This window comes from Lytechinus pictus, chromosome 6 (assembly GCF_037042905.1).
Source record: "Lytechinus pictus isolate F3 Inbred chromosome 6, Lp3.0, whole genome shotgun sequence".
In the NCBI taxonomy this organism is placed as follows: Eukaryota; Metazoa; Echinodermata; class Echinoidea; order Temnopleuroida; family Toxopneustidae; genus Lytechinus; species Lytechinus pictus.
Genome location: NC_087250.1, coordinates 9,189,124 through 9,197,127, shown reverse-complemented (window position 1 = coordinate 9,197,127; position 8,004 = coordinate 9,189,124). Strand labels below are relative to the sequence as shown.

General features: G+C 37.6%; 1 long non-coding RNA gene across 1 annotated transcript; it reads left to right on the top strand.

The window, feature by feature from the left end:
* The first annotated feature begins 4,779 nt into the window (after positions 1 to 4,779).
* Positions 4,780 to 7,221, top strand: LOC135154524 (uncharacterized). The gene is made up of 2 exons (XR_010293870.1): positions 4,780 to 4,827; positions 6,473 to 7,221. It is a non-coding gene; the product is annotated as an uncharacterized LOC135154524 (long non-coding RNA).
* Positions 7,222 to 8,004: the final 783 nt, after the last annotated feature.

Here is an 8,004-nt window from a genome sequence, read left to right as displayed (position 1 = left end):
ACACTGACGAGTGAGGACGCGAATTAACTCCTTTTCCAGTTCACAAATTTTAGATGATAAATAAATGAATAGCCATATAAGCTGGCATATGCAGTAGGCCCTATACGTTAATTACTTCTGTCCCCGACTTCTGTCTAACGTTAATATAGCAAAGTGAATCAATACATGTAGTTTGTTGTATAGGCCTAGCTAGAGGCCTAATATATATTTGGAGGCAAGTCAATGGTCAATCGCGGGGTCAAACGTGTTTACGGTATGTGCCGGCCCCAAAGTTTTTTTATTTATTATAAAACGTGTTTTGGGTATGTATTTCCCCAAGCTTTTTCCCCGAGGTCATATTTTGGCTACAATCGTGTTTAGGGGCCAAAATGTGCAAATAAAGCCCGCGAAAAACTAATTGTTTAGGGGTTATTTTGCACACAGAGAAAAACTCGTTTAGGGGGTGTTTGGTCACGCGTGTGTACAGCAATATATTTGACTGCCCCCCCCCCCCCGGGTTGTGGGGCCCCTTCATGTAGTATTACTGCATACTAGCAATAACGGTAACATTTGGGTTATATGTCGGGGGCTTATGCCTATGCAACATATAGATTGAGACAAGACAAGAGTTCAATATAGGGCCTAGCTATTCCCAGTACGCCCTTAAAAATAAACAAAGAACACCATTGAAAAATCAATTTTCTTTTTAGATTGTCATTCATTTAGGCACTATTTAGCTAAGATATGCACATCGAAAATGGTAAATATACGGATTAGAATTGGTAAAGGGATGTTAACATTGAAGGCCGATATGAATATAAATAAATATATAAATATGTATACACTCGGCAAAAAAAGTTCTTGGACACTTATAAAAGTTAAAATATTCCATATAGATATTTGATTAAAGGCAAATTAATGTATGTCAACATGACCAGACAATATTCTTCTTCCAGTATGACATGACATTTTCATGTGAACAGTCATGCATGGGTGGTTAAATGCTTTAAACAATAGCAATGTCAGTAAAAGAAAATTGCAAGAAATGGACCATTCAAATGCTAATGATCATGGCCATCCTGTAGGCATACATTCAACAATTTCAAGAGGTGTTTATCATTTGAATTGAATGCTTAGTGATGCATCATGAGATGCATAATCAGATAGATCATTTGGACACTCACTTTCAAGATGAAGCTTTCCAACTAAGAGCGTGCAAGAGCAATATGTATGTTGCAGTCTGGGCAGTCATTTAGACAAGTGGCTCGATATTTCCAAGTTTTACCAACAACAATTTCAAATTTGAACTAGCGGTATTTGGCTACTGATGAAGTTAGAGACCGCCCTGCTAGGAGTGGTCGACCTAGGGCCAGATAGGAGGATAAGGATAATTTTCTTGTTCTTATGCCAAGATACTGAAATTTGACATTTTTTTTAATCGACTAACTTTGACTTAAAATATCAGTAGAATAGTGATGCATCCAAGGTGGATAACTTTCTTTTCCATTTTAGAGTGGTATTTGACTTTAAATTTGCTTTTATCGTTTAATGAATATTTATGCCACACAAACTTTCCCAACTACTGATCGTTTTCTTGCAATTTTCTTTTACTGACATTGCTATTGTTTGATGCCTGTAACCAGCCAAGCACTGACTGATCCATTTCTTGCAATTTTCTTTTACTGACATTGCTATTGTTTAAAGCATTTAACCACCCATGCATGACTGTTCACATGAAAATGTCATGTCATACTGGAAGAGGAATATTGTCTGGTCATGTTGACATATAATAATTTGCCTTTAATCAAATATCTATATGGAATATGTTAACTTTTATAAGTGTCCAAGAACTTTTCTTGCCGAGTGTATATTTATATATATATATATATGCATGTATGTATGTACGTATGTGTGTGTGTGTGTGTGTGTGTGGTGGTTATCAAGTAAGCCATATTTACGAACTAGATTAAAAACTCTGTAATATACACTACCTATATCACTTTTGTGACAGACTATTCTGCATATGTTATGTTGAAATGTAATCTTTTTCTGAAAATGGAAGAACAAAATGTTTGGATAAATAAATGAATGAACTAATGAGGGACGGGAAAGTTCAGGTCGCAGCTGCATTAATGAAAGAAATTGTGATACATTGGAAGCGACCTTAGCCCTAACTTTGAAATATTCTCATAAGTTGATGCATGGAATCAGTTTGTGTTAGAAGTCCTTAAATATCATAGGCCTAAACTACAATGAAAATAAAATCTTCTTAAAAGTTTAACATGATAATAATTGTATAACAAACACTTTTAGCATAACCTCATTTGACGATTTAATTAAAAAAGTATTTGGAATGATGTTTACTGCAACTCATGTAAGATCATGGCCGCATTGACTAAGGGGTCATGTCTTTCAATGAGTTTCGATTAATCCGATCAACCAGTATGGACGGCCAGCAACGTCAACATCTAAAAGCAAATCTGTTCAATTAAATATACATTTAGCAAAGTGATAATTATACTCATACATGCATTCCTCATTCTCTTGAAGATTCAGTGTGATTCTCTTTGTTTAGGAGATTGTGCAAAATCGGCTGTAGACAAAAAAATGGTATGGATGGATTTCCATACAGTTGAGATTAATTGGATCAATCGTCTCAGAGCTATCTGCCCTTTGGAAAAAATTGAACCAATCATGGCGCGCCATTAGTCCCATAAAGTGATAAACTTAGTTTATCGCCGATTAACTCGGATCTTAAATCGAAAAACTAAGTTTTTCGCTAAAAAAGTTTTTTGCCGGTAAATTAAAAACTCAGTCATTGCTTTTTTCATTCGATAAACATAGTTCTTTCGTTTGATAACCAGGTGTTTTTTCGATGAACTTAGTTTTTCTTCTTGAAAAGTATAGTTTTTCGAAAATCTTAGTTTATCGAGCGATAAACTAGGTTTGAAAAACAGAGCTTCGCATGGGGCTTTGCCCTCCTCCCCCCCCCCCCGTTCATTTTTTAGGGGAGGAGGGGGGGGGCAAGTGCCATGTCTGCAGTCTGCACCCACTTCCAGCGCCCTTGGATCAAATGACAATCATCCCTCCTTTTAAATTGCTTTATCCTCACCCCAAAAACTCGTTTTTCCAGACCCAACAAAATATATTGTTTGTGGGTGGGGGAGTGTCCCCTCTGTCCCCACTTTCAGCGCCTTTGGACCCAATGACATTGATCGCCCTTTTAAAATCCCTTCGTATTCACCCCAAAAACTAGTTTTGCCACACCCCTCCCAAAATTGTATTGAGGGGGAGGGCAAGTGCCGGGCGCGGTTTTAGAGGGGGGTGGGCTTTAGGGACTAAACCCCCCCCCCCCGAAAAAAAATATATCAAGCCCCCCATAAAAAAATGCGACCACAAAGAAAAAAAAACGACATTTATGTTGGCCCTATATATGCGTATAATGTATTGATTAATGCAGTATTCCATACATGTTGTCAAGTGCTCTAAAATCAGTTTTTACTATTTGAAATCTGTTCTTCAAGTGAAAAGGTGGGTTTAGCACTCGAAAAATCTAGTTTTTCTCCGATAAACTGATTTTTTTTGGCGAAAACTAAGTATCGCCGATAACCTTAGTTTTTCGCCTTTATGGGACAAATGGCGCGCCATATCAATACTTGCCAGGGGGTCACATCCACACGCAAGCAATCAGTGGTGAATTGTATTAACTTGACACACCTTTTGTGAAAATCTGTTCAACTGTAGAATCATAGATCGACTCAGTAGATAAATATGTGGTACACGACAACTGGTGAAATCAGAACGACTCAAATTCTGGAAAGCTATCAGCAGTTCTTGAGTTTGCTATATACATTAGGTCTATCCCGTGTGTGCATAAGCCAGATTTAACGATGCACCGAACAATTATCATGTGCTTTTTGATGACATTACTAGTCTTTGGCCCTGGTAACATGGTCCATGGCCAGGGTAACGGCGGTGTGGGCCGTGGTCGCCTGCATATGGAAAACTAGCGGACAGAAGGTCCTCGCTGCACGCGCGCACCCTTATAACACGCAGAATTCCCTTGCATTATACCTTTTTTTCACAAACAAATGTGTATCAAGGACAAGCGTTGATTCAGATAGAATTTCCGCCCCCCTGAAATGAATGGTAACAACTTCTTCTATCAGATGACCATAATTTTTTTTACATTCAATTGGTGGGAAATATGGCACTTTATTACATTAAAATCACTAGAAACCATCCATAGTCAGGAATATGTATTGGGATAATGGGTTTGGGGGACATTTTTATAGTACCCGGGTGGATTATATCCGTCGTCACATCGGTGGGTGGTGGTATCATGAATTTCCGCCCAGATTACAATAAAGGGCACATTGTAAGGCAAATACTCATGAAAGAACCATGGAGATTGGTTAATAAGGAAATAGGGCACTTTTATCATCAAATCAGAGGAGATTTTCTTTGTGATAGTGATGTCCGAAGAGCAAACCTACACTCGTGACGGGTCCATTATGTATACGAGGGGTGCATCCTAGCTTACCACTGCATAGCTAAGTCTGAAAATTAAGTTTTGCTTATTTCTTTCATTTTATAATGATGTTTAAATGTTCAAACAACGATAATTCATGAAAATTGACTCAAAATATTGCGAATCAACGCTGAAACATTATCTGTGTATACATTTTATCCCTCTGTAATGCTATTTCCCCCATAAAGCCGCAATGGAACATTCCGCACCACTAGTCATACGATGATCGCGAGGTCTGCAAACGTCGTCTGCTATGTTTTTACATGTCCGGTACACTGCATACAAGTTTTCGATATGCACGGACTGAAGACAATGAGGTAAGGCATCTGCGTGTAGTAGTTGTGTGTTTTGTAGTAATTAAGTTGAGCAAAGCCTCTTTGAAGTTATTTCTTATTCATAAAATATATATTTAGGCTTTATTTTTACCGCGAGCGGATTGGAAAAAAAAAATCAAATCTGAAGTTGTGAAACTCGCTTTTGGGTCAATTCTGGCGCTATACTGTATAAATGGCATTATGCGAGATGCATGCACGCGTGAATCGCGAGCTTATACCTTTGGACATTTCATGTACATGACATGAAAATCAAACATTCTGAGCAGCATTTGTCATCATGAAAATTATGCTTATCTAGGAACTAATTTTTTAAATACTGACCAGAAAAGGAACCCGATGAGAGCATTTAGTGACAGACGAATATGATATATATATATCACTCATCGAATAAAGTGAAGCGCGAGCTGAAAATCTGTGGTATTCCAACCTATAATCTGGATGTTTCTAAGCACTTTTTGTAACCAAGAACAGAATGAGCACCTTACTATTAAAACAACAATTGATGCGAGCGCGAAGCGCGATCGAAAAAAATGAATTTTTCTTACTTAAAATGTTTTACCCCAAAACGATATTTCATTGTTAAAGGGCAAATTTCATTTTGAAAATACGGCAATTTCCATTTTGAAAAAGGGATTTTTTTTTCCTAAGGGGAATTTATGGGGCAAGTGTCCGCAGCCCTCACCCGGTTTCGCCGCCCCTGTTTGATCCATGACATTTGCTTCGGCGGCACTATATTTTTAACAAACTAATCGAATGCCTAATATCAACTAAGTGGATTTACCACTATACCCTACCCCCAACCTGGCTTATAGGCCTATAAGCGAACATAAAAAAATGATTGCAACCCTAACCCCCTAACCCTATATCTAATGTTTATGTCACAAATACCCTTACGAACAGTCTACGAACAATTTCACACCATTTATTGCTATTATTTGTACAGCGATTGCATAGGTATTAATTGTGACCGCAACAATAGACGAAATAAATGCCGAAGGAATTGTCGCAGGAAAAAAAATATCGTTTCTTACCTCTGCATTAGCCCCGGCCGCCACTCAGATCCATACCCCCCCCCCCCCACCTCCCCACACGGTCAAAAGGGGAAAGGCATTTCTGTTCGGTAACATATCTGACAAGCACAAAACTGAAAAGGGTCCTTAATTCAATATTATTTGATAGATTTTCACCAAACCTTCACCATTTTTTATACACACTGCATGAACTCCGGTGTTGATTTAACACCAGCCCGGAATCTACATATGTCCACACCAGAGAAGTATTGAAACAATACCAGTTTGGAATCAAACCGATGCTGTTTTAATACTAATTGGTGTTGTATATAAAACACGTATCTGGTGTTAGACCAAAACGAAACTGGTGTTGTTCAACACTTCTCTGGTGTGGACATATATAGATTCCGGGCTGGTGTTAAATCAACACCGGAGTTTTTGCAGTGCATATTGTTTCTTTTTTTCATTATAACAAATTTTTTCTAGGGTGAACTACCCCATCAAGGGCAGAATACAAGTAAAACCGATTTTATTGCGAATATGCCGATTATGTTCATTCTGAAAATATGCTTTATTGTTACCATGTATATGCATGATTTGCTTTATTCCATAAACAGGCTGCCCAAAGCGGCATGAAGCTAACTCCGTTCATCCGGAGGGTGAAGAAAGCTGTTGCAGGCACGTTGAAAAACTGATGAAAAGTACTTGACTGACATGGAAAAGAACACTTGAATCTTTACCGATCTTCTACCCAAGCCAAGATATCTTTCTGACAGCACACGATTCCCAAATCTACTATATACTTTTTAGAATCAATATTGTGTTAATGGAAGTCATCTCGTTGTAATGAATTCCCAATAACGAGAGAAAATGCAAAAAAAAAAATATTACGCTTTCAAATGGAATTTTTATTTGAATAAACGGAATGCATTTTTTTTCTACCCAAACGGAGATATATCTCTGACAGCACACGATTACCGGGTTAACTATACATCTTTATTTTTTAAATAAATCAATCTCCAATATCATGTTATGGCATTTATGGAGGTGCATCTGGTTCTAATATATTTCCAAAACGAGAGAAAATGCAGGAAAATAAATGATGTCTTGCAGCCGAATGTAGATATCTTTTAACCAGAAAAGTTATTCATATCTGATAGTCCATCATGACTAAAATCAACAAATCGTATACAAACTGGCATTTTCTTACTAAGTTACTTCGTTAAAAATGACATTTTTTCTGGTATGTTCCGGTTATGTAGCACATGATTTCATAATTACTTTGTTTCTTCTATCGTCTACGAAAGATTTTCTTTGTGGGTAGAACTGAAATTTAAAAAAAAAGGAATATGTTTCAAACATAAAATCGTCATGATTCTCGTGTTTAAGGAAATTGAAATATTTAGTTTACAAAGGGGTGTTTCCGACTGAGGTGATATGGTTGCTAATGTTGTCTTGGATGAGTTGGGTTTAGGGAAGCTTTAAAGTGCCCCCGTCTTGCCGAGATGGCAGGATATTTTACCTTGCAAAACGTCGTTTTTATGTCAACATAGCGAGATATGTTGTCCTGCCAAGTCATTTTAAAAGGAAAATATCTTATCTTAACTAGTCGACTTGGAAAAAAAAAGTCGACTTGACGATATATATCGTGTTGCCAAGTCGACTTAAAAAAAAACGGGCGAGAAGAGAATATTATTCAGATCACAATTACAGTCACCTGTTAGTGAATTCATTATCTAAGCGATGAATGTCCATCACTTGATAAAGGTCCATGGTCAGACAGCGACATCTTCTCCAGATTAGCAAAAGCTATTGTGTTACATACAATTCGTCATTTATTTAGCTACAGTGCAAGGGATTCCGATCAAGAGTTGGTGTGAGATTTGGACATGAATTTTAGAGAGATAGAGGGGAGAGGGGTAGTCCGGTTTGATGCAAATACACAGTAGGCCCTATATGTGAGAGGAGAATGGGTAAGAGCCCATGGTAACAAAAGAGGATGTTTTTACAACGTTGGACAATGCAATTTTGGGACTTTTTTTCACAACTGTTTTTGCCCCTAAGTTACAGGCAACGTTGCAGGATCGATGAGAGAGTTACAGTCTATATATCGTTCATCAACAGATTAGACCATCGTGGTCCGCAAACA